The 26,441-nt window shown below is 38.2% G+C and overlaps 2 long non-coding RNA genes across 3 annotated transcripts; one reads left to right on the top strand and one right to left on the bottom strand.

The window, feature by feature from the left end:
- Positions 1-5,219: 5,219 nt before the first annotated feature.
- Positions 5,220-13,854, bottom strand: LOC102154758. 2 transcript variants are annotated; one of them, XR_005378230.1, is made up of 8 exons: positions 13,737-13,854; positions 11,036-11,202; positions 10,451-10,667; positions 9,540-9,771; positions 9,131-9,277; positions 7,701-8,004; positions 6,856-7,075; positions 5,220-5,724 (listed from the first exon to the last, which is right to left on the bottom strand). It is a non-coding gene; the product is annotated as an uncharacterized LOC102154758 (long non-coding RNA). The 2 variants fall into 2 exon arrangements; XR_005378229.1 differs by lacking the exon at positions 7,701-8,004.
- A 70-nt stretch (positions 13,855-13,924) lies between these two features.
- Positions 13,925-18,960, top strand: LOC102154714. Its single transcript, XR_005378228.1, has 3 exons — positions 13,925-13,957; positions 17,726-17,905; positions 18,819-18,960. It is a non-coding gene; the product is annotated as an uncharacterized LOC102154714 (long non-coding RNA).
- The last annotated feature ends 7,481 nt before the right edge of the window (positions 18,961-26,441 follow it).

Genomic DNA, 26,441 nt, shown 5'->3' with positions numbered 1-26,441 from the left:
CTCTTCCAGTGACTTCCTCATTGGCCTGGGTTCTCTGGGGAGGTTAATGACACAAGTCACAAGTCTGAGCCACCGTCACCCGAGCATTGGTTCCTTCCCATGTCCTACTGGTGACTCGATGACAAGTATTTGGCAGGATATGGGCCCAGTGGAGCCCAGTGGATTCCATGTCGGCTCTTTGGCTGTTGCTATTTCAGGGCTTTTCACAGAACTTTTCCCTACTGTTGACTATATGGAGCAAAGGGGAGAAATGCAGAATGAGATAGGAAAAAGCCAGTAATGTAGCATTTTGGAAGGGAAAATTTCACAAAGGAGACCTGCTGCTAATGTTCCTGGGTCATTATGGAATCAGAGGTCCACAACCAGGAAAGAGCCTTAGGGATCTTGGGGTCCCTCCATGCTAGGGATCAGAGATGCTGACTGGAATGTTCTAGATCACGCAGCCAGTGAGCAGCCTTGGACTCCTGGCTCCAGGACACAGTCCTTTCTGCTCTCGATTAAAAAAAAAAAACAAAATGCAATGCCATTCACCATCTGATCAAAGTTAGACAGCATTCTAGATATGCATGTCTTCTAAAATCTAACTGAAAAATATAAAAACCTGGTATCATGAATACTTTCTGTTTTTCTTATAGCAAGATGAGATCGCTGTTTCAATGGGAAAGAAAACAGAAAAAAATTAAATACCAGAATGTCTGGGTGGCTGAGCATCTGCCTTTGGCTCAGGTCATGATCCTGGGATCCCCGGATCGAGTCCCACATCGGGGAGCCTGCTTCTCGCTCTGCCTATGTCTCTGCCTCTCTCTCTGTGTCTCTCATGAATAAATAAATAAATCTTTAAAAAAATTAAATATCTTCAAGGTGGTCCTTGTTCAGTAATTCTGAATCTTCTAAGTTCTCAAGGACACCAATCCACAGCGTGCCTGGAAAAAAACAAATTGCAAAGAAAAGGTGCTCTTTCTGAATTTCTCTTACTGACCATTTCTCTAAACTGTCACGTAGTTCTCCTTACCACAGTTAATGTTGTCTGGCTTCTTCTCCAGCTGTATCACATTTCCCCTTTTTCAAATACAAAAGCATGATCAGCAAATATGCAATGCTCCTAATGTTAGGAACAGATAACCTCTGATTCTATTGCCCAATTTTATTTAAGATGTGTGTTTTCTTTTCTCAGAAACTTTTAAGAATATGGTAGATTTGCAGCTTTGATAATAGGACCAGGAACTTCAGGGTTTCCACAGAATTTTGCTTTTCCTACTCTTAAAGACAGTGGAAAAAGTTGAAATAGGTAGTTTTGCCAGATTTAGCAAATAAAAAGAGGACACCCAGTTAAATTTAGTTTCAGTTAAACACTGGATAATTTTTAGTATTAGTCTATTTCATGCAAGAGTTCGCATATACTCACATCAAAAATTTGTCATCTGAAACTAAAACGTAATTGAGTGGCCTGTATTTAACCCAGTTCTCCTAGGGAGAGGGGGAGAAGAGAGAGGGAGAGGAGGAGGTCATGGAGAAGTGGGAGAGGGATGGGAATGGAGAGGAGATAAACTTCAGTGATTGTAACAATATCCTCCAGAGAGAATTTTAAAAGTATCAAATTACAAAACGAGTTTCTTTCTGGGTGGCTTGTGCACTTGACAAGACCCAGAAGAGACTTTTTTTTCACCAAAGGAGTACTCATCCTTGATCATATTTGACACTTCGTCTGTTTCATTTTCATTCATTCATTCCAAACCATTTCTTTATAACTTGGGGCTGGGGCAGGAAGGGGCAGCCCCAAGGTGGTTAATTTTCAGCTCTTATAGAACTCACCAATCCTAAATGCCAAAAGAAAATACTAGTGACTTGCTCCAGGGCTTGAAGGAGGGAACACTCTCCCTGCCAGCTGCAGGTAACAGGCATATTTTCAAAGAGGATACTCGAAATCTACTGTAAAAGTTCTACATCTGAGTTATGATCCTGCCAGGCCATTTCTGATCATTCTTAAAAGTTGGCTTCATAGGGCACCTGGATGTCTCAGTTGTTAGGCATCTGCCTTTGGCTCAGGTCATGATCCTGGGGTCCTGGGGTCAAGTCCCGCATTGGGCTTCCTGCGAGGAGCCTGCTTCTCCCTCTGCCTATGTCTCTGCCTCTCTCTCTATGTCTCTCATGAATAAATAAATAAAATCTTAAAAAAAAAAAAAAAAGTTGGCTTCGTAGAGGTCTGCTTTCGTGTGGGAATTGTGCAGTAAACAGCAGCAGCATACAGCAGAGGGGCCGGCCACTGTCGAGAGACAGAAGGGTTATCAGAAGAGCAAGCTGTAAGATGGTGCAATTCTGAGGGCAAAGAAGAGAAGGGAGGGTGGTCTCCTTGGGGTAAAGTCCTATTTAGGGAGGATGCTGAATGTTGGCTGTGCTTGTAGCAATTTGTTTGGCTCTGGAAGCACTATATTTAAAATGCATCTTTTCCCAGGGCACCTAGGTGGCTCAATCAGTGCCTGACTCTTGGTTTTAGCTTAGGCCATGATTTCAGGGTCCTGGGACTAAGCCCTGCTTTGGGCGCCACACTCAGTGGGGAGTCTGCTTGAGATCCTCTCCCTCTGCCCTTCCTCCTCTCTGTCTCTCTCTCTCTCAAATAAATAAATAAATAAATAAATAAATAAATAAATAAATCTTAATAAATAAACACATCTTTTCCAAAAATCATATTATTTGCCTAGACTTAGCCCATGACTCAGTCATTTTCCTATGAGCACATGTCAACATCCAGGGATTAAAAAGCAACTAAGAAATCACTGACTAATTCAGTACAATATTTACTATATAATACTATATAATGTTAAAATAATATTAATAATAGTTACTATATTATTTATAGTTAATATAATGTACAGTAAATTTATGTATACTAATATAATAAGTTATATAGTAAGATTATATAGTAAGATATTTATGGCATATAATATGTATTATTATATTTTATATGTTATGATATGTATAGTGAATAGAAGGGAGGGTTTCTTTCTTGAAATTATATACATATATATTACATTATAATATGATATGATATATATACACTTGTCAGTAAAATTAATGCAAACAGAGCTAATTTCTATAAATAAGGCAATATTAGCTCTCAAGTTCATCAGTCCAGTTCTCTTAAATAGAGCTCATTCTGAGAATATCTGGTAAATTTCAAATACAAAGAGAAGTCTCATGTAAAATCATATATGAATAATTTTTGGTTATTACTGTCTCTTTCTCTCTCTCTTTTTAAAGAAAGCCAGATCTTTATTATTACTCAAAAACCATCATTCTCAGGCCTTAAATGACTTACTAGAATCAGAAATTTGGCATCTTGTTCATACAAAGATTCAGAAATACCAAAGGGGTCTCAATATTGCCAGAGGCTTAAAAGATTGAAAAATGAATCCTACCCAAGCAATACACAATAATATTGCAATTTTAACTCAGAAACAGAAAATACATGCTAAAAATAAATGAACATAGAGATAAATTCTTAATAATCTCCTAGAAAAAAAAAAGGATAATTATCTGGTATTACATACTCCTAATTAAAAAAATTAAGAATTTAGGAGTTCAGTTTATAATTTAACTCTGTGATTCTTAAACCTACAGAGAAGAAACTGAAGCTCTTCAGAAAAAAGCCACAAGCAACAGAAAGAATTGCTGAACTCTCATTTATTTGGGTGGTCCAAATCTCTAGACCTAACCAGTCTCTGCATACAAACGAAGACACGCTAACAGGAATGTGCAAATTACATTGGCTGTGAGCCTTCACCAAGAAGGCAGGACCTTATCCTCTGGCATTTCCCAGGGGATTCCTCCTCCCTCATGCTCACAGCTTGATTCCAACAGCTTCACTCTCTGCCCAACCTTTGCCCTCTTCCGCACCTGCACTGACCCATGTCCTCTGCTTACAGAGACGCCTTGGAGAAGCTCTGTGCTGTACTGTTCGGAAGAGCCATTGGGAAAGTCTGATAATGATGCCACAGGGTACCACCTCCCCTGTCCGACCCCCAATATTGCATTTTGCTTTTCCCTTTAATTCAAAGTATAATTCACGATAGAGCCTTCATGTCTGTCGTCTGCCTTTTTTTTTGTTGTTCCATTCCTGTCTTGATAAAGCTTCTTTTATAACACCTAGCCCAACGCTTGGCACACATGAGCTGTCCAACAAATATAAATGATCGATAAAATATTATAAATGTTTTTCCTACAGGCAAGTTCCTAGATTTTGGCTGCTCAACCCTTTCTCGTCAAAACAGTAAAATGGTTCTTCCTATGCTCAGGTGATTTGCCTGAGACTTTACATTGCTTCCCATCAAACCTTCATGAAAAAGGTACACTTCCATTTTCCCCCAATTTATAGATAAGAGAACTGAGGAACAAAGAGGTTAAATGTGGTGAGCAGTAGCGCTGGGGATTGAACCCCAATAGTCTGCTTTCAGAGCAGAGCTCTTAACTTCCTAGTGAATTACTTCCTTCAAAAAGTCCAAGAGGTCAGGTGGAGGGATCCAGCTCCCTCCTCTCTGTTCTCTCTCTTCTTTGAGTGCTTTTGCCGGAATCATACTGTATGAAAACAGACCCTAAAAGTAACAGGAATAATAGGAATAATTACAACACCCTATCTCCCTCGCTGCCTTCCTGTCTTCCTCTCTGAGTTTCATGGAACAACACCCACATGTACCATGTCAGGCCCACACCAGGTACCAGAACCCCAAAGCTGGCTAAGAACTAGTCCCTTCCACAGAATCTTAGTCTTGTAGAAGAAGCAGAGGGGATAACAGCATTAACAACTTAACCCAAATAAACAAAGCTCAATGGAAGCATCTGGTAAACCTCAATGCAGATAATGTTGGTGGAAAGAGACAGAGGCCAGCAGAAAGCTGAGTTCATGAACAAATTAGGGGAAAAAAAAACTCTAGTCCAAGTCAGGACTGACTCCTGGCTCCTGAGGCTGTCACTGAGAAGTGTGGTCTATACAGCTCACAGGTAGGGAATAAATTGCTGCCAGATGTTCCTAAGGAATAAGCAAAAAGAAAGTGGCAAAATTACTAGGTTTCAAGTAAATCTCACTAGGCTTTACAGAGAGGACCAGAATAGAGAGGAATGGATCACATAAGCAAATAACTGAAGGAAAAGAAATTCAGCATTACTTAACAGTGTAATTTATCATTTTCCGGAGGAATATTTTAAGGGCAAAATTAAAGGTTCTATTTTGGTCTGGTATTTATTTAGGGGCATTTGTTTTGTGCCTGGGTTTATGTCTTAAGAGAGGTTGCAAGACACATGTAAGAGGTGTCCATTCATGGAATGGAGAAAGCTAGACATGTACTATCCCTACCAGAGGTCAAACCAAGGCCTGGGAAACACTGGTCCGAGGGAATATGGAAGATCCACTTCTCACAACTAGTTTACATTAAGGGGAGGAAGTATAACATCATAGAGCAAGGTGTCTGAAATCACAGAACCTACTAGGGCTCACTGTGATTTTCTAGCTATGCGACCATCGTCAGTTATATAACCTTTCAAAATCTTAACTTTTATCATCTGTAAGATGGAAATGAGGCTATTTTCTTCAGAGGTGTTTTGTTTTGTTTTTGTTTTTGTAATGATTAGATGAGATTTTTGCCTGTAAGTAGACTTCCTAGTGCTGGATCCATTGTAATGCCAGCTGTCCTTTGTTGTGGGTAGTGATGATGGTAGTGGAGATGAAGGTATCTGGAAGGGAAGGGGTAGGTTCTTTTACTACTTATTTCCACTGCAGCTATCTTCAACTCTCTACTTAAATAAGTATAATAATTCACTTAAAAAAGAAAACCCGCTAAAACTAAAAAAAAAATTAATAATCTGGGACCCTTTAGACATAAGTGCATTCTCAAATGCCCCTTGATGTCAAAATGCCAACCCATATATCTGTCTTTGGCAAGATTTGTGGGAGTCGATTCCCATAATGTTGATTTAAAAGCTTTGGCGACATGGTCCAAATATCTCCAATCTCTTCTTAATAAGGTTAGGGACTATATTTAAACCTTCACTGAATCCATTGATATTTTCTTCTTGTCGGGGTAAGGCTTACTTAATGTTACATTCTGCCTGTAAGTACATATGAGAGAAACATGGGATTTTTGGCTCTGGGACTGTTAACTTGGGAACTTGAAGTACTGTCTCTCTGTAAATGGGTGAACTACAATCACAAGTCTCCAACAACTACTGAAACAGGAAAGGGGTGTCCTTATTGCTTGGTGTTCACGCCACCTGTGATCTTCCAAGAAGAATCTTCCTTCATCCCTACTGGGGCTCTGCTGGACTTGCTCCCACCGCCCTCTCCCTTAAGACACCCCTAGAAACAGTAGTAGTAGCTACTCCCCTTCATGGTTTCAAATACCAGTCAGAAAGGCCATGCTATGGTATCAACTACAGCACCTAATTCCAACTACATCAACCTCCCAAATCACTTTGACTGAAACCATGCTGACAGGAAGGAGAAATCCAGAAATAATCCAGATTTGAATAAAGAAACCAGGAAGAGGGTCAATGTTTTGGAGAATTCAATATCAGGGCTTCCTACGCAAGGAAGTAGCAAATTTCTTTTCGAGCAAATGCTATTAACATTCTCTTTAAATTCAATGCTTTAACTCGACACGACACAGGGCGTTTGGCATGGACTGCATTTCCTGTCACAATTTATTTTGGAGTTAGAAAATGTTTTTGACTCAAAAACCAACTGAAAGCCTATTTCTCTGCTGTCATAAATCAAGTCGTCTCACCCAGCTCAGTAGGACTTAGGCCGTATCCAAGAATGGCCCACAAAATAGAAAGAGATGAAGAGCTTTTCCAAAGAGAGCGTACCTGCTGCCCGAGAAAGGATCGAGGGCATGGGATTTTCCAAACGATTTGGAGATAGTTCCTGAAGGCTGGGGATGGCCTTTTGAGTTATCTCACAGACTCTGCCTTCCCATTTCAACATCCTTGGAGGGTCTGGTCACCATGTTGGCAGGCTAGTGGGGTAAAATAGTTGTTTTTCTTTCATGATTGTTTCCATGAATGCCAAACCTCTTCTTGTGGATCCCTGAAGTCAGAAAGCACGTGTTAGGCTTCTGTGGGATGGCTCCACAGATGGAGCAGGATGGTTGACATTGAGCTTAAGTCACAGCACCTACCAGAGTTCATGGAACATGGGATACTCTCAGTAAACGCTTGACCAATGACGTGTCACATCTGCTGTTAAATTTGATTACTGCGTGTATCCTATTTATCTGTCAGCTTTTATTACCATTTAGGCATATCTTCGCAGACCATTAAATTTTCCACAACTTCGTTTCATAGCCAAATTTTTCATGAAGCCACTGGTACCACCCCTTGTGCCTTTATGACAGCCCTATTTAGACCACTTATCACACTATGCTGTATTGGCCTTTTGCTCAGCTCCACTACCCTTTAGACAAGGAGGGAGGATCTAGTGTTGTTTATCATTGTCACCCAGTGCCTAGCGCAGTAGACATCCTTTGGGAAGTGTTCAGTAAATGCCTATTGCATAAACAAAGTCTGACACCCAAAGTTAAAGCTTTGTATTTCTGAAGCATTTAAACTGACATCTATCAATTCTAAGGCTCCTGAAAAAAAAGGCTGTTTTCACCATAAATCAAAACTGGCTTGTACAATTTGCATGAGACAAACAACATCTTAATGCTAACCTTTACTTTCTATTGTGTGCTGTTCTCCTTCCTGCTAATTTTGCTGTCAGAGGTCCAGGAGGAGAGTGAAACACTTTAATTATGTCTCCTTTGCAAAAATGTAAAACACAAACCATAATTTTTAAGCATACTCTTTTCTTCAGGTGCTGTTTTGTTTTGTTTTGTTTAATGGCTGCCATCTCCTCTTTAAAAGTTAAGTCTAAAGCTGCCTTGGGCTTTATGGCACAAGAATGAAAAATATCTTCCTTCAACATTCTGTAAATATCTCTTGAGTTCTTATTACTGCAGGACACAGTTCCAGGAGCTAATGAGAGAGATAAAAGATGGACAAAATTGCTGATCACATTGAGCTTAAATTCTAGTGAAGGGGAGATGAGAATAAGCAAATACTTCAGAAAACATTAGGAAATGGTCCGTGTTCTAAAGAAAATAAAATAAATGGATGTCCAAGTCCAAAGGCTGCATCAGATTACTCTAAAATGGGTAGTCAGGGAAGGGCAATCTAAGAAGGTGGCATTAATCTGAGACCTGAATGAGCCACAGGAGTCAACCCATGAACCAGGGTTGCTCCAGGAAGGGGGGTTGGCAGGACACCCCAAGGTGGGAACACTTATGGCTTGGCCAAGGAATGGATCATCTTCTCCAGGCCTGCAGGCTCCTCTTAGGTAAGTGCCACAGAACAAATGTTTGTGTCAAAATTAACAGGTGGAAATCCTGACCCAATGTGATGGTGTTAGGAGGTGGAGTCTTTGGGAGATGAGCTGGTCATGAGCGTCGAACCCTCATGAGTGGGATCAGTGCTCTTATAAAAGAGACTCCAGAGAGCTCTCTCACCCCTTCCACCATGTGAGGACCCAGAAGATAGGCCATCTATGAACCAAGAAACAAGCCCTCACCAGACAAATCTGCTGGCACCTCGATCGTGGATTTTCCAGCCTATAGAACTGTGAGAAATAAATTTCTACTGTTTATAAGCCATGGTGTTCTGCTAGAGCAGCCCACATGGATTAAGACAGTAACCCCATGGAGCTGACCCCCAAGTCTAGCTCTAGCTCTACTTGCAAGAAAACCTGGCCCCACCAAAGACACTGTGACAGGAAAGAAGGAACTTAGCCAAGTTAATCACACAGCTATGTTTTGTTGGCATTGGCATAAACCAAACTTACCATCCCCCTAAGGTCATCAGATCATCAACAACCTTTATAATGTTTTCTCTTTCTGGAAACTTAATACTGGAATAACCATCTTTCATATTTCTACGTGTGTTTTGTATACATGCATATACACGTACACACAAGGTTCAGAAGGGAATGATTTTCTTTGAGGATCCTGACTACATTTCTGTGAAATTATTTGTTCCACAATTTACATAGTAGAGAGGCAAAGCAGTCCAGAAACTCCCTGCTCTTGCCTTCTTCTTTTGCACATACCTGCTCTATATATCCATACTAAGTTAAACCCTTTACATCTGATCAGTCCAACCAGGAGTTTTTCTCACAAGTAGATTTTTCTGGGAGGCAGGGGCTGGTCTGTGGCCTTGAAGATGGACAGAAGAGGTTCATGCATCCTGTGCCACCCTGCAGGGAAACACAGAACCACCAGATTCTAGTATTACTAAGCAGGTCAAGTTTTTGCTTCCTACCTACAAAGCCTGTGGAGGGCTTTTCTTTTAAATTGTGTTTTTAATAAATAGTTCATCCACATGTATAAAGTATGTGAGCTATTGGTGATACTTGTCCTTGTTTTCTCATTTCATCTTTGTAGCAATCCCATGAGGTAGGTGTTACTCTGGCCTTTTAGAAGAGGAAAGGGTGGCCCAGGGAGGATATGCAAAATTACCTCTGGTCACACAGCTGATTTCTTCCCCTTTCAGCTGGGATCTGAATTGAGAGCTCAGGAAATCCACTTCTTTTTTGCTTTGGCATGCAATACTAGCTCATGACAGCCTAGTCTGGGCTCCCACGTGGGCCCTGCTTCGTTCTCCCCAGGGGCATGGCAGTTCGATTCTTGGGTTTGTTGGTGGGATTTTGCTTGCTCTGAAATTGCTGTAATTTGCTTCCTAAGAAATTTCCTGAATCATTGAAAATATACAGTAGGTGGCAAGAGAGTGGGAGATGGTGGCGGTGGAGGTAGGGAGGAACAGAAAGAGAAAGAATTAAAGGAAAGCTCACATTTTGGAGCTCCTGCTACATTCCAATACTGAGCAGGGCTCTTTATATGTAAGGAATCTCCTTAAAATTCTCCATCTCTCAGCCTTTGCCTCCTGGTGTTACCCTGATTACCCAGGAATCTGAGGTCAGCAGGCCCATGGAAAATCCCAAATACTAACTGGAAACAACAGCCACTCAATGATTTTTTTTTTTTTTTTTAAGTGTCTGAGATTAGAAGTCCCCAAAGCAAGCTTGCTGCTCTTGGGCACCTCTCTGTGGCCACCGCAAGAACATTCCAGAAAAACCATTAAAATGCATTGAGGAGCTGCTCAACGGAACAATAAACCCTTGGCTTTCTTCTAGTCTGTCTTTTCTGCTTCGTGTCACATTAAGAATATAAATGGTTGACAGAAATGTGCTTCTTAACTATTAGTGACTGTCTTCTGAGTGCTTTCTAACAGAAATATACGCTGAGAGGCTTTGGAATCATAAGCGGTCCAAGGGACATGCTGCACTGCCAGTCAGCTGGCAGCTCTCAGATGGGCTAATTAGTCTGCATCTCAGTTTCTTTATCTGTAAACTGGGATCCACAACCCCTACCTTTTAGGGATGCTGTGGAGATTAGATGAGACGAGGCATATGGATGTATCCAACTCATTCAGTGACTAAAAGAATGGGAGCTCCTTTCCTCTCTCTCTCCTTTGCTCTATACACAGCATGATTTCCATGGACAAGTCTGACATGGAACACTCTCAGATGAGAATAAATGTTGCTTTGTTTCTGAGCTCTGCCCCAAGTCTAAGGGAAAAGCACATTTCTAGGAAAACCAAAGAAAGTGAAAGAAGTTTGTGAGAGCAGGTTAACTTCAGAGGCCTTTCATAGAGAGAAGCGATCTCTGATCACAGAGCTGAGTGAAAGGAAGTGCTTCTGGCAGGCCCTTCTGGACAGGCTTTCCACAAGGGGACCTGCCTAGAGCATTCTGGGCTGGCTGCGGACCCGGGCTGCCCCTTCCCCTTCTGGGACAGCAGCCGCCCTGCTGCGGCAGTCATGTTTGGGGCCACTGGGTGCACTCAGGATGCAGGAAGGGCAGCTCCTCCCCCAAAGGCCAAAATCAAAGGACCAAGTCCTTTTTCTCTATTTGTATTTATTTGGCGACTGCTGCAGCAAAGCTCTACCTGTGGCTACCTTTCACAACAGATGTCCTGTCTGCTTTCAGCTGCAGGAATGTTTCCAAAGCAGATGCCAACCACGTGCTGTTGCCCAAAGCTCCTATTTGCATAGCTGTAAAGGATCTAGAAGACTCACAGAGAAGCCAAGAAGATGGACAGCCAGGACCCAGTTGGTTCTCCTGTCTGGTAGGGAAGAGAAGGAAGGAGCCCTTAGGGAGGGAGAGCCCTCTGTGTGTCCCCAACTGCTCTGCTTTTACCTTTGCCATCTCCTTGAAAAAGAGCATGGCCTTTGGGTACCGAAAGGCCTGGGTTTGAATTTTGCTGTGTTATTTGGGGGCCAAGAGGCCCTGAAGAAACCACTAACCTTTGCTAGGTTTCAGATTGCACATCTGCAAAAGAAAGCCCACGATTTTGTGAGAAGAAAATACGATAACAAATGCAAAAACCTCACAGAGTTTTAAAAAATCAATTGGTTATTTTTTTAATTAATGGGGAATGATTTACCAATAGCTTCCTAGAAAATGAATACACTAGTGATATATTCATATAAAACATGTTTAAAACAATTAATAGGAAGACCGTATGCATTTAAAAATATATTGAAAAACGAACCCCAAAATGTTGATTATTTCTGGGTTACAAAATCTAAGGCAGTTTTTATTGCTTTATTTATAGTTATCTGTGTTTTCTCGTTTTTTGGCAATGAACATGTTTTGCTTATATAATAAAAAGTAAGGAGAGCCAAGACTGTATAAGAATCTTAACAGTTCAGAAGAATGTTCAAGATACATTTTTGTGAACAAAGGCTAGGATATGCATAATACCACACTATGCTATGTGTAGATAACACATAGAAACTGCAGTAAGGCTATAGAATAAAGCTCTTACAATCTCTATGTGGGGAAATTGTAGATGCTTTTCATTTTCTTTCTTTTTGTTTTGACACCACTTTTCCTACATTTTTACATTAGTTCTTAAAGTCCTGAAAGGAAAAAAAATTACAATGAAATTGTTTAAAAGACACACAAAAGGAGAATAGACATTACTGATAGGAAACAAACATATAAAATAAGTTAATAGAAATAGATATATGGGTCACTAAGCATACAATGGTGAATAAATAGCATATCCAATATTCTGTAATGTCCCCAAATCACCTCATATCTTGTCTCAGTGCCTTTGCTCAAAGTCTCTGGAAAAGGCTATAGCACCTTACTGCACTGATTTGTTCACATATCCACTTTTCCCTCTTAAAGTGTAGGAACCAGGCCTCACGCACCTCTTTATCTTAATAAAGCAAAGTGACTGGAACATAATATGTGCTCAATAAATGTTGATTAAGTAGGTAAATTACTTAATTTAAAATCTGTTTCATGTCTACTCTAAGGTATATCGATCTCAATGCCTGCCAGTAGAGTCTGGTTATTGGGAAATCTCAGGCCAAAATTACAGTTGTAAGTCTGTATTATGAGGCATCGTAGGATTAACCAAAATAAAGATTATAACCTCACTAATATTGGAGCTAACCTAACAATAATTTATAAATAAAAAGAAAGCAAGAATGAAAACCCATGATCATAAAAAGACCGTATGTTTATTTGAAAGGCATCCTTGCCCATATTGAATTTTGACTGTATCTGCGCACACGCACATAAGAAGAACTTCTTGATGTTGTTAAGCATTGCTTGTAGCTGGACTTCTTCCTGTGTTCATGCTCCATTATGGTTACACATTAGAATCACTGAGAATGTTTTCTTTTGTTTTTTTTTTTTAAACTATGACCCCAAGTTAATGAATCATAATGAATCTGGTATGATTCTGTTATCATACCAGAATCTCTGGCAATTTGAAATTAGAATTAAGAGTTATTTTCCTTTAAAAATGGAGGAAAGAAGTTATGTTTTAAAGCAATTTGAGTCCTTTATGGGAACACTCCATCTATATATAATCAACAGGGTGATCTTAAAATGTCATCTGAACTAGAACCCAACTGAACAAACCAAGACACATGATTATCCTAGCCGTGAACCATATTTTTAGGCTCATGCTTCTAAAGGATATGATCAAGAATGAACCCAGGACAATTAGCTGTTGCCTGATTGCCAGAATCCTGGCAAATTCTGTACCAAATGAATGTCCTGTCCTGGTAGTTTTGAAAAAAATAGGGATGGGAGTTTGGGACTGGGTAGAAAACTGACAGCTCTTTAAAAAAAAATTAGGGCGCCTGGGTAGCTCAGTGGTTGAGCATCTGTCTGCCTTTGGCTCAGGGCATGATCCTGGGGTCCTGGGCAAGATCCCTGCATGGAGCTTGCTTCTCCCTCTGCCTATGTCTCTGCCTTTCTCTGTGTGTCTCTCATGAATAAATAAATAAAATATTTAAAAAATTATTATGCAGATACTAGAAGTAAAATATGCCCATGTATTTTCTTCTGTCCAAGGATGTGGCTCCCCAGATAGCCAATATCAGTCATGGAATGCTATGATGTCACTCAAACCTCCATCATCATCTCATGCCTGTGATGTCCTTACCCTTTCAGACTGGTCAAGATTACCACTCTCTCTAGCCTCCTAGTCCCTACAGGTCTTTTCCATGGTAAAAACCTGATCCAGAATAAAGAACATTGTACATTTATGATGATAAGAATAGAAATTATTAGAGAGAGAATCAAATAACAAAGGCAGCTGTGGATATTGGAACAGGTCCTGAGTCTACTTACCTGGGTTGAAATCACATAACCCAGACTGCATTGCAGTCTGACCCCCTCTTGTGTGGGGGTTTGTAAGAAACAAAGAAAATAAGCAATCAAAGATATCCTTGGTTCATGGTTAATTTGCTGACTGTGGTGTTGCACATGTTGTCTGAGGTAAGAATATTAGATGCCAATGACCTCACAATGACACAGGAGGCCACCAGTGCAGATGAAAACTATGTACCAAGGTATTGTCAAAGGCAATTTTTCTAAAGGTTGTGCTTAGTGTTATTTTCTCTATACTTAGAATGATTTCTATGATCTTATCTTGGCTTTCTATTAACCAGGATTTTTGTGAGCTTTCTTTTTTATCATTGAATAATCCACTTCTTTCTCCCCTACCAGGTTTGGAAGTTGGACATTCTGTTTCTATTCTTTTCCTGGTTATTTATTTATTTTTTGTGTCTACCTAAATTTTCAAAATCTGACTTTAATCAATAATATCTTTACCTTTATGAAGAGCATGAAGAATTTAGAATAATTTTATCTTCATTCCATCCCCTCCCCATTTACATTCCACAGAGTAGTGTTGCAAATATTTCATTGATATTTGGCTTTATAGCTCCATATTATTGTTATCACTATTATTATTATCCCACTGCCAATGCTTTTTTCAATTTAGTCAAATGTTTACTATTTCTCTGTTCAGCATTTCTTACATCTTTCCTTCTCAATTCAATCTCTTTTATAGAGCATGTGGACTTTTTTTCAGTGATGGTTTGTTAATGGCAAATATACAACCCTTGCTTGTCTAAAAATATCTTTTATTGTACCCATATTCCTTAGAGACATATTCAGCTACATATAGAATCCAAACTTGATTGCTTCTTTTCACCCTGAAAGTAATCACCAAAGTCCATACACAAGATATCTAGGTGATTCATTCACTCATCCCCTCAGGAAGTTCTCCTCATAACTCTAAATAAAGTAGCTGCCACCACGACTAGAATTCAGTCTGTCTGCCTTACCTCCCTTTAATTTTCTCAACAGAACTTATTGCTATTTGATGTACAATATATTTAATTGTTCATTTGTTGTTTATTTGTTCTACCAGTTTGATTATTAGCTCCATGGAAGAATAAGAAATTTGTTTTATTTGTTGCTATATCCACAGGTCCTAAAACAGTACCTGGAATATAACAAGAATTATGCATTGCATGAACAAAATCATATACTTTTGAATAAACTAAATTAGGTACATATGATATTATTTTTTGGATAATTATTGGTAGTAGCAAGAAAATTAGAAAGAACTTGAATCTCCATCAAAATCATCTGGATAAATTATTGCTGCATCTGTACATCAGAATACAATGAAATACTTTTTCTTTTATTTTTTTAATTTTTATTTATTTATGATAGTCACAGAGAGAGAGAGAGAGAGGCAGAGACACAGGCAGAGGGAGAGGCAGGCTCCATGCTGGGAGCCCGACGTGGGACCTAATCCCGGGTCTCCAGGATCGCGCCCTGGGCCAAAGGCAGGCGCCAAACCGCTGCGCCACCCAGGGATCCCCTGAAATACTTTTTCATTTATATTTGTTCCTTTTATTCATTTATTCTTCTCCTTATCTTTATTCTTCTAGGCTATTGTTAGATAATGTGTTCATATACCTCTTTTCACTTATTAATCTTTCTATCAGTTGCATCTAACCTAATATTTAAAACAATTATTGAATATTACATTCATATACTTTATTTTTCATTTTCATTTGTGGAAGATCAATTTGATTATCTTGAAAATCTTCTACTCATTATTACATAATATCTTGACATTTACTTATAGTTTTGGTTTCTTATTTTCTGTATTTATTAATTTAAGAAATATTTTTTGACAATTTCATTGCTTCACATTCTTTGGGGATCAATATCCAAAGGAGATTGTTATCTCTGTTTTTGTTCATGGTAGGTTTTTTTTTTTTTTTTTTTTAAGATTTTATCTATTCATTCATGAGAGACACAGAGAGAAAGAGGCAGACATAGGTAGAGGGAGAAGCAGGCTCTATGCGGGAAGCCCGACGTGGGACTCGATCCCAGGTCTCCAGGATCATACCCTGGGCCGAGGGCAGCACCAAACCACTGAGCCACCTGGGCTTCCCCATGGTAGGTTATTTATCAGTGTTTTCTGATTTTGGATTATGAGCTCATCTTTAGCTAGTTCATTGTGGCAAACTTATTTGAATTGGAAAAATATTACATTTCTTTGTATTGAATTTTGTATCTGCTACTTAGAAGCAATAGGACTTTTTTTTGTATTTAATACACCCGTTAAAGTCTGTAACTTCCTCATAAAGACCTGAGCACTTATTTCCTATCCCTTCCTGTCTATTATAATGCTACTTTCTTGCTCCCAAAATTATTAAATAGTCCTACAGCTTCTTTACTTGTAGCTCAAATTATCTAGTCTAGTTTTCAATCTTTCTTCATTTTGGCTGCTGGAAATTCTTATTCTTCTTGCAAATTTGCAATGGAAACTATTTTTGTTATATCCTGTACAATTTCTGGGTATTTCATACTGGGAAAATATTTGGGCTCTCTAATATACCACATGACTAGAAAATGGAAGTGATAACTTATTATTAAGATTACATTTTGACCAAATAGGTGAGGTTGCTTAACCCAGTTTAATAAATCCTTAGGAAATGGGATTTGAAATAAAAAATGTTCTATTTATGTCTATGCTAGTGATGAAAGAAAGTTTGAGAAACTCAGGCTTCATTTTCAATTTTGAAGAAAATGAACACAAGAAACACAAATACACGGAAAAGTAATTTCTAAATTACTAAATTTACTAAATTTTTCTAAATTTTTTGGCTCAACACCCAGAATATTTAGATCTTATAGCACTGTTTCTCCACATGTATCCTTGACTTTTTCCTTTCTCTCAGTCCACTCAGCCAATTTATCAGCAAATCCCATTGGCTTTATCTTAAAATTGTTTCTTTTTTAAAGATTAGATTTATTTATTTACTTTTGAGAGAGAGAGCACACACAAGCAGGGGCAAGGGAAGAAGCAGAGGAAGAGAGACAAGCAGACTCTGTGCTGAGCATACAGCCTGAGGTGTGGCTCAATCCCATAACCCTGATGCCATGACCTGAGCCAAAATCAAGAGTTGGACACTTAACCAACTGAGCCAACCAGGTTCCCCCATCTTCGAATTGATTTTGAATCTGGAATTTTTATACTCCATACTCTAAGTCACCATCACAAGCCTGGACTACAGAACTTTCTAGATGATCACTGTTTCTACTCTTACCCTCTATTGTCTATTTTCAATATAGCCAAACAAGATAGCTTATCAAAAAATCTGTCAAATCTGTGAGCCATACTCTCCTGTTTAAGGCTTTCCATAACATTTAGAAGAAAATACCAAGTCGTTTCCACTGTCTACATGATAGGCTCCTGGCCTCCTCTCTAACCACATTGGTTTAATGAAAAGGTTTTGGGTCTTGATAGTCTAGAAATATTAAAATGACACACATTAGCATAGAATTAAATAAATTATAATTTATTGACTTTCTTTTTTAGGCAATGTAATTTACCCCTTATTATGGAAGGAAAGAATTAGTACCTGTTATAAGAAACTATTTCACTTTATTTGGGTAAAGAAGCCTTGTATTTAAGGAAAGCTAAATAACAGTTGAAAGTTAAGTCAACAAGAAATTATGTCACAAGATACTGTAAGATAAAGTTTCAGAGAATGGTACAACTAATGTGTAATTAGAGTTCAGGGGAGGGAAAGAATATTGTTGGCTACTAATTGGAAAAGTTCCTCGGAGAAAAAAGTCAGTTAAGAGTGCTGTTCAGTTCAGAATGGCCTTTGCATGAATAACCATTTGTTTTACAATGACTGTTTCAAAATGATGGCATTGACTCCTTTACTCTTGCTTCTCTGCAGACTGTACCAACAAATAATCACAATAATCTCTTTACCTTGTTTTATGTTTCATTGCCTCAGGAGTAGTCCAAGGAGCATGCACCTCTTTTGTCTGCCCATCTAAACTAAATGTATGGCCTTCTTCTTGTAATGAACCACAAGGATTGGATATCACTAATTCTATCCCTGCCATCTGCCAATGGCTGCTAGAAAAACTGGCCTTTTAAAACAGCTAAATTTTGTTCCAATATGAAATCTCAGGTATGTTCCAATGTTTTAGGATCAAAGTAGTTCATTATAGAAATAATTTGTAAAAAGAAATTGGAGAAGCATCTTCTTTTGCCTCCCACCACTGCTGATCATTCATGTCAATCCTATCCTAAGGAGAAGCAGATAAAGGCCAGGCTAAGGTTGCCATATCATATCATTCTGAGCTGCTTCCAACAACTTGGTATAACTTGCAGACAACTACAGTATGTGAAGCTAACTAGTGGTAGTCCCTAGAATCCATAGTTTAAGGAAGTGCCAAATTAAAATGAAGGCAGTCTTTTGGCTCTCTGGAAGCTTGGTAGGATTACAACTCTTAGGATAATGTTTCATAATTGTAGATCATTTAAATGTAAATCTTATCAATTGCTTTTGTTTGATTCTATCTTTAGGTAGTGTAATTATAATGCTTTTGTTATTCTTAACAAATCCATTTGAATAATCCAGAACCACCAAAGAATTTTTTTGTCTTTCTTCTTGGACTTGGATTTAATACAGTAATTTTGATTTCTTTTTCTTCTTTGGTTTTATTGCTATTTTTAAAGTGATTATACAATTGCTCTAATGGTAGTCTGAAAGAATTGTAATTCTTAGGATAGTGTTTTATAAATGTACATAATATAAATGTGAATCTTACTACTAAATTGATCTTCTAATTTTATTTCTAGATAGCCTAGATTTGTCATTGCTGCTTAACAAATCTGTTTGTTTGTTGATCCAGAAACACTGCCAATTTTTTATTCCTTTTCTAAAGTAATTTTGAATTATCTTTCATTTGGTTTCACTGCTGTGGCCAAGTGATCATTCTCAGATGAAAACGATAGAATTATAATTTAAGATAGTGTTTTATAAATTTATTTTATAGTGAATTTCATGAGTAAATTGTTTCCTTTTCTTTAATTTACAGGTAGTATAAGACTAGTATATCATTTGTTCCCATTGAAAAACACCCATAACATGAATCTGAGTAAGAGTTTTACTAAGAAGTCCCACAATTGGAGATACTTGGAACTCTACATTTATCTATGAATTTCAAGAGATGAATTCCCTCTGTGTATAAGACTAACATGTTTAACTAAATAAATCTTGTTTAAAAAAATATTAAACAAACTGCACCTGCAGATACTTGTGGGGAAAAAAAGAAAGCAGCCTTAACTAGGTGGTAAATTTGCAGGGCTAGTCTCTATCCAAGACAAAGGATGAAGATGACCAAATTGGCTGCCAAAAGAGACACAAGTTTGAGAGCAAAGGGCAGGAAATGGGTCTGGAATAATTCCTATACAGAGCAGAGTGGATGTTTTAGAAATATTTCATGATGACCATGGCTACTCCCTAACTTAGGTAAGCCATTTAGTGCTGGGCCAGCTCTTTCTTACTGATAGGGATAGACATAGAATAGTTTCAAATGTTAACTGACATTTGAGAACATTGCTTCAGATGCTCCACTCTCCATACTTCTTATTTTCCTTTGCTTAGTATTAGATAACTCTGTTTCTGAATTCTTAACTCTGTGACCCTAATTTTAATACCTACCTTTGATGCCTCTGAACGTGGTACATTTGATTCTCCTACATCCTCTTCTGCTCTCCATGATGTTAAACTAAGCATACTGTTTTTGGCTCCAACAAGAAAATTCTTCATTAGGTTCTTCTTGAGGAAGCCTGCCTTTTTCTGGCTGCCTACTTCCTTACTCACTACGCTTAATCCATTACATCCTTTATTCTTTTCAGTTTCATGGGTCTCTCATGAAACAGAAGATCTATAATGGCTACTGCTTGTATTATTTTCATCTTTGGTAAATTATTAGGATTTCTTGATGATAAAGATTGTAGGACTGCAATCAGTTTAATACACTTTTTATGGTAGAGGGAGCAGTACAGTTTGATTAATAAAAATATTCCAATCTCAACTACCCAATAAAGTGGATGAAAATTAAAAAAATTAGACTGACTAAAACTAAATTAGTTATCTAACTTAGGATTTATAAAAAGAACAATACAATAAACCTAAAGAAATATAATGAAGAAAAAAAGTGAGCAGAAATTCATTCATTTAGAAAAATATAAAAATTCTAGAATCCAACAAAGAGTTAGTCTTTTAAGAAATAAAAACAAGTATAAATCATTAGCCCTAATAAAGAAACAACATAGGAAAAACCCAAATAAACAAAAAAGACGATGCAGCAACCACAAATACTGAAGATAATAAAAAAATCATCAGACAACTTCTGTCACCTCCAGGCAAATATATTTGCTAACCTGAATAAAACTGTTGAATTTTTAGGGAAAAAAATCTAAGTTAATGAAACTGTATATCTAAGTGTACCAATTAAATAGAAAAATAGAAACAGTTTTCAAAAAGCTACTGCCCAAAGAACAGTAGTCCTAGGCAATTTTTCAAAGTATTTTTTCTACACATTTAAAGAACAAATACTTTCCATGCACTTAAACATGAAAGAAGACTGTCCACTTTTCTAAGAATTCAGCTTACCATGGATTTTAAGATTTTATTTATTTATTCATGAGAGATACACAGAGAGAGGCAGAGACATAGGCAGAGGGAGAAGCAGACTCCATGCAGGGAGCCTGAGGCTGAGACTTCATCCCAGAATCCCAGAAACCCAGGATCACCACCTGAGCTAAAGGCAGATGCTCAACCATTGAGTCACCCAGGCTCCCCTTACCATGGACTTTAAACCCAATAAGGCTAGCTCATAAAAGAAAACTAAGACCAAGCAAGAATTCTAAATGAAGTATAAATAAACAGAACCCAGCACTACAGCATCATGAATATTACTCCTTGAATATAAAACTAGCTCAATAAAAAATAAATAAATAAATAAATAAATAAAACTAGCTCAAGATTAAGATATTTATTAACATAATTCAAGATATCAAATAAAAAATCCAAACATTAGAGCTATTATTGTTAAAAAAAGCATTTCACAAAATTTAACATTTTTTTCGATTATTGAAGTGCTGTATACATTCAGAAAAGTAAGCATATTATAAATGTATATAGCTCAGAGAATATTTATTGAAATATTCCAATAAAACTTTATATTAAAAAAAATAAGAAGCTGTCAGGATTTGGCCTCCTAGCCATATAGGACCATGAATTTTTTCTAAAGATTCAAAAATAGGGGTATGTAGGTGGCTCAGTTGGTTAAGCCTCTGAATCCTGATTTTTGGCTTAGGTCATGGTCTCGGTTATAAGACTGAGCCCCACATTCGGCTCTATGCTGAGTGTGGAACCTGCTTAGGGTTCTCTCTCCCCCTCTTCTCTGTCCCTTCCCCCTGCTTGTGCTCTCTTTCTCTTTCTTTCAAAAAAAATAAAAAAATAGGCACAAATATATATGAATAACTAGTGTACGATAAAGAAGGCACCACCGATTCCTGAAGAAAAGATAATACAGCTCAATAAATTTTTTAGACAAATGGTTATCCATCTGAGATGAAACATAAAGTTGAATCTTTATCCCATTGTCTAATTCTGAATAAATCAAAAATTGAAACATAAAAACCAAAACCACTAAAGTACTAGAAGAAAACATGGGGATATTTATATGAACTAAGAATGGAAAAAGTCTTTTTAAGCATGAACTCAAACTCAGAAGCCGTAAATGAAAAATAAATGAAAATAAAAACTTCTGCATAGTGCAATCTACCACTAGCAAGAATCAGGGGGAGGGGGAGAAAAAAATACTGCCAATTAATATCACAGACATTGCAGCTGCTGATGGAAATGATGGTCTCTGTCATTGTTGCAATGATTTCCCTTATAATTTTTAAGTACCAATAAATCAAATATTTTTGTTATGGTGATACAATCATCTTGACATTTTTAAAATTTAAAACTATATATATCTTGAAATGAAGATCAAAGACTCAATTTCTCAATTTATGTAAGAAGACAAGACAGTTTGTGAGTCTGGTGCGTGCAAGCCCATGCAAATCTCAACGAGCAAACACACATCCTTCTGCATTACCACTCATGGACTGGCATGGTGCCCCAGTGGTGTGTGTGTTTAGGAAATGACATGTGAAGGAGCCTTCTTGTCACAATTGCTACTATGCAATTTTTGATGAAAATGCTTGCTGAACAAAACCCTAGTCTATAAACAGACTATATACTTTGTTAAAATCATGACTTGAACAAAGAGGTACATTCAGAAAGCATTCTTCTGCACTGCCACAAACCTCCAGCAGGCAGGTAACAATAAACAAAGGAAAGCTTTTATTGCAGGAATCATTCTTACTGTAGCTCAAAGACTTTCTAAACCCGTGAAATATAAATGCAGCAATATTGGCATCAGTACAAGTAACTTTAGATCAGAATTTCCAAACATAATGATGCAATTTATCAAAGATTAAACAAAAAGACTTCCTTTGAAACAAAAGTTACAGATCACTTTCAATGTAATGATTACATTTCTTGCTGAAAAGCAAATAGTAACATTTTCTCACAGCAAAAAGGTAGAATTATTTAGAGGTGGAAATAATTTTAGGAAAAATAATCTAAGTTGACCTCTACTTACCTCCTCATTATTCCTCAGACTACTGTAGAATCAGGAAGAGGTGTAAGAAGCTTTGTCAAGGTTCACCATATGGGACTGTTGTGGGTTAAACTGTGTCCTTCCCTCCCGCAAAATATGTTGAAGTCCTGACACCTACCACCTGTTGAATGTGGCTGTATTTGAAAATTGGATTTTTGTAAACACGAGCAAGTTAAGATAAGATCCTACTCATTTAAGGTGAGTCCTAATCCAGGGTGAGTAGTGTCCTTGTAAAAAGAAATACAAGCACAAACACACAATGAGAAGAGCATGTGACAACAAAGTCAAAGATTGGAGTGATTTGTCTACAAACCAGGGAAACTTGAAGGATTGACAACCACCACCAGAATGTAAAAAGATGCAAAGAAGGATTCTTCCCTAAAACTTTTAGAGGAAGCATAGACCTGTACATTCCATTTTTGGACTTCCAGCCTATAGAACTGTGAGAGAATAGATTTCTGTTGTTTCAAAGCACCCAGTTTGTGATACTCTGATGGTAGCCCTAGGAAAGTAATACAAGGACTTGACTCCCCTACACTTCCAGATTATGCCCCCTGGCCCTATGAAGCCACTGGAGAAACCAGCATGCAGGTCCTGTGGGATGTGTGCCGGCAGTGATGGAAAGAGCCAGTATTCCTGTAGTCTGGTCGGGGTGGGCTCATCCCCGAACTGATGGAATGATGGAGGCTGCAACAGATGCTTGCCCCCACTCTGGGGAAGATGGAAGCCCCTGGCAGAGCTGGTACATGAGTTGGAAAAGGCTGAATCCAAAGCTACAGTGGCATGAGGTGGAAAAAGGCTGAATCTGAAGCTATGGTGGGAGCAGTGGCAGCTGGGTTCTCCATAATCCAAGTGGCCATAGGCCCAAGAAATAAGGAAGGCTCAGAGACCAGGTGGTCAGCCCACTCCTGGTGACATCAGCTCATTTTGTTGCTCTCAGGGTCAGCTTCCTCTTGGCTATTCCCAGATTTACATTTCTTGCTCATCTCAACTCATCATCTCATCATCTCATCTCATCTCATCTCATCTCATCTCATCTCATCTCATCTCATCATCTCATCTCATCTTATCATCTCATCTCATCATCTCATCTCATCCTTGCACCTTTTTTTCTCATCCTGTTGCCTTTTGTTTCTGTTACATACAGAAATTCACTTTATTTGACAAACTTTCATACTCTCCTTTTGTAGAGTGCTATCAGGCACTGTACTAAACTCCTTTAATGTTTAGATTTTTAAGTTCATAGTAAAATGAATCAGGAAGTTCATTGTTCCCATATACTCCCTACCTTCACACACACACACGCACACACACACACACACACACACACACACAGAGCCTCCCCTACCATCAACATCCACACCAGAGTGGTACGTGTGTTAAAAATCAATGAACCCACATTGGCACATCCAATGTCTATATCAACCAAACTCTGTAGTTTACACTGGGGTTCATTCTCAATGTACATTCTGTCCATTTGGACAAAGTCTAAGGGCATATGTCCACCATTATAGTATCATACAGAGTTGTTTCACTGCCCTGAAATCCTCCATGCTCCTTGTATGTATCCCTCCCTCCCCCTAATCCTTGACAACCACTGATCTTTTCACTTCCTAAAAGTTTGCCTTTTCCAGAATGTTGGATTATTGGAATCATATAGCCTGGAACCCTTGAAGTTTGTTTTTTTCACTCAATTATTTGCAAGTAAGTTTCCTTCATGTCATTTCACGGCTCTTTTTAGTTATGAAAACTATTCCACTATCTGGATATACCACAGTTTATTTACCATGCAGCCTTGTTAAAGACATCCTTTCTCCTTTTATCACAGCTGGTCTTTTCCTATGATTCTGTACCCCTGTTCATTAGACACGTTGCCTATACTTGGATCAGGTAGCAAAATGATTAGCTCAGGCTGTTCATCTAAACTCTCTGCTCAGACCCAAGCTCCATGGCCAGTTTCTTTGGCAAACCACTTAGCCTCTCTGTGTTTTAATGTCCTATCTCTAAAGTGGAGGGTCACTCTCACATCCCTCATGAGCTTGTGGTGTGAAATGAAATAATAATACAGGTAGGGTGCTCACCACAGGACCTAACTCAGCACAGATCAGCTGGGTCACTGATGGTATCTTTTCAGAAGGCCCAAAATCATTTGATTGATTTCCTTCTGAACCCCCAAATTATTTTAAAAGTATTGTCTTCTAAGATTTCTGGAAGTTGTTATGTTTGTCTACCATGTTCCTGCATATAAACAGGATGTATGAAGATGTGTATTGTCACCTAGCAACATCACGGTAACAGAGGACAAACAAAGAAACTGGTTTTGTTACTCCAAGTGTTAAATTCTGTGTGGATTCAGATGCAAATTCCATGGCAAGGCAATGCTAATGATAAAAATTAATTCACAGAGAAGGAAAGAGTTAACGAACCTAAATGCGTGCAATAATTTGCCAGACTTATGTTGCACTTCAGAAACCAATTATAGCCTATTTCTATATCTCGTAGACATGGGCCAGGTGTTCACATCAAATCAATAATGAGAAAATGTCACTTAGGTCCCTTCAACATCTCCCACTGGAGCTCTGATAGCACCAACTTCAAGGAGACCAGCAGCCTGCAATCTTTACAGCTGAAATACCTCCTCAAAATATCTCTGAGTGAGCACATTCAATGACATCTCTAGCAAATAAATAGCTTTAAAAAATGTTCTGTGAATGGCATGCCACTTCAAGACTGTGGATCAACCCAATTAAAACATCAGCTGTAAAACATTTGCTATGTACCTTGACAGGAAACACGGACTGAATAATAATTGTCTAATTTGTTGGGAATGTTTATAAAAAAAAAAAACAAAAAACAAAACCTCTCTAGGGCTTCAGGATACTGAAGAGCTAGTGAATAAAACTTTCTAGCTTCTGGGGTTCAGCACACATATTACAGAATTCTGGCAAGATTGAAGCTTTAAAAAGCTTCTTTTGACTCCTTGGCGCCCAAGGAGTCCAATCCATTCTTAGAGAGCTTTTTTCTCAAAGGATATGTGAAGAAATGGAAAGAATGTATTTAGATTATTGAGAGGCGATTATCATGTCACATGGGAATAAATTCATCTGTGATGCCTATGGAGCTTATTGAGAGAATGTGCAAAGTATTGACAGGGTAAAATCAAGTAAAAAAATACATCCTTTCGATAAACTACTAGGATATAGGGGAGTTGCACAAAGTGGTAAAGAGGGTCTTTAGAACTGGAAATAAACTGGATAATTAGCAAGAAGATTACTGTTCGACATGTGAGCTGAAACGAAGTGGGATGCCTAACTGACTGAGCCACCCAGGTGCCCCAGAATGGCAGTTTAATTTGAAATTAATTTTAAGCCTTCATATTTGAACCAAACATACATAGAGGCAGAATGGTGACAGTCTGCACAGTATCATTTTAAGGGGCATAGAAAAGACCTTTTCCCCCAAATTCTCCTACACAGTGTCCTGCCTGACATCTTCACTCCATCTTCTCTGACTTTTCTGCCAACTAGAGGTTCATTGAGGTTTGCACATGCTCTCATTTCAAACATCACATTCTACTTGAGAATATGATCATCTGCCTACTGGTCCTGCCTGCCCTACAGGGAATTGGTTCATTCATACTTGATACCTCCTAGCACTCAGCTGAGACTGAGTGAGGGGGAGCAGAGCATTTCTTGAGGGTTCCCTGGGCATTTAATATAGTGAATAGCATTTATTTATTCTCCTGGGGCACAGGAGATAATTTTGAAGCACGGGAAACCTTAAAAGAGAACTACCCTAGGTGACTTTCATACTGGGTATTAGTCCACCAGATTAGAACATAAGGCAACGAGCCGCAATGTAGGGATGGCAGGAGAAAAATCTAAGAGAATTAGAAAAATAAATGATACTGAGACTGATAGGTTTCAAAAATAAATGGTAATTACTAATAACTTTGTCTATATTCAGGTATGCAAA

Source organism: Canis lupus, chromosome 25, assembly GCF_011100685.1.
Source record: "Canis lupus familiaris isolate Mischka breed German Shepherd chromosome 25, alternate assembly UU_Cfam_GSD_1.0, whole genome shotgun sequence".
Taxonomy (NCBI): domain Eukaryota; kingdom Metazoa; phylum Chordata; class Mammalia; order Carnivora; family Canidae; genus Canis; species Canis lupus.
Note: the sequence above shows the minus strand (reverse complement) of the source record. Positions and strands in the feature narration are given on the sequence as shown.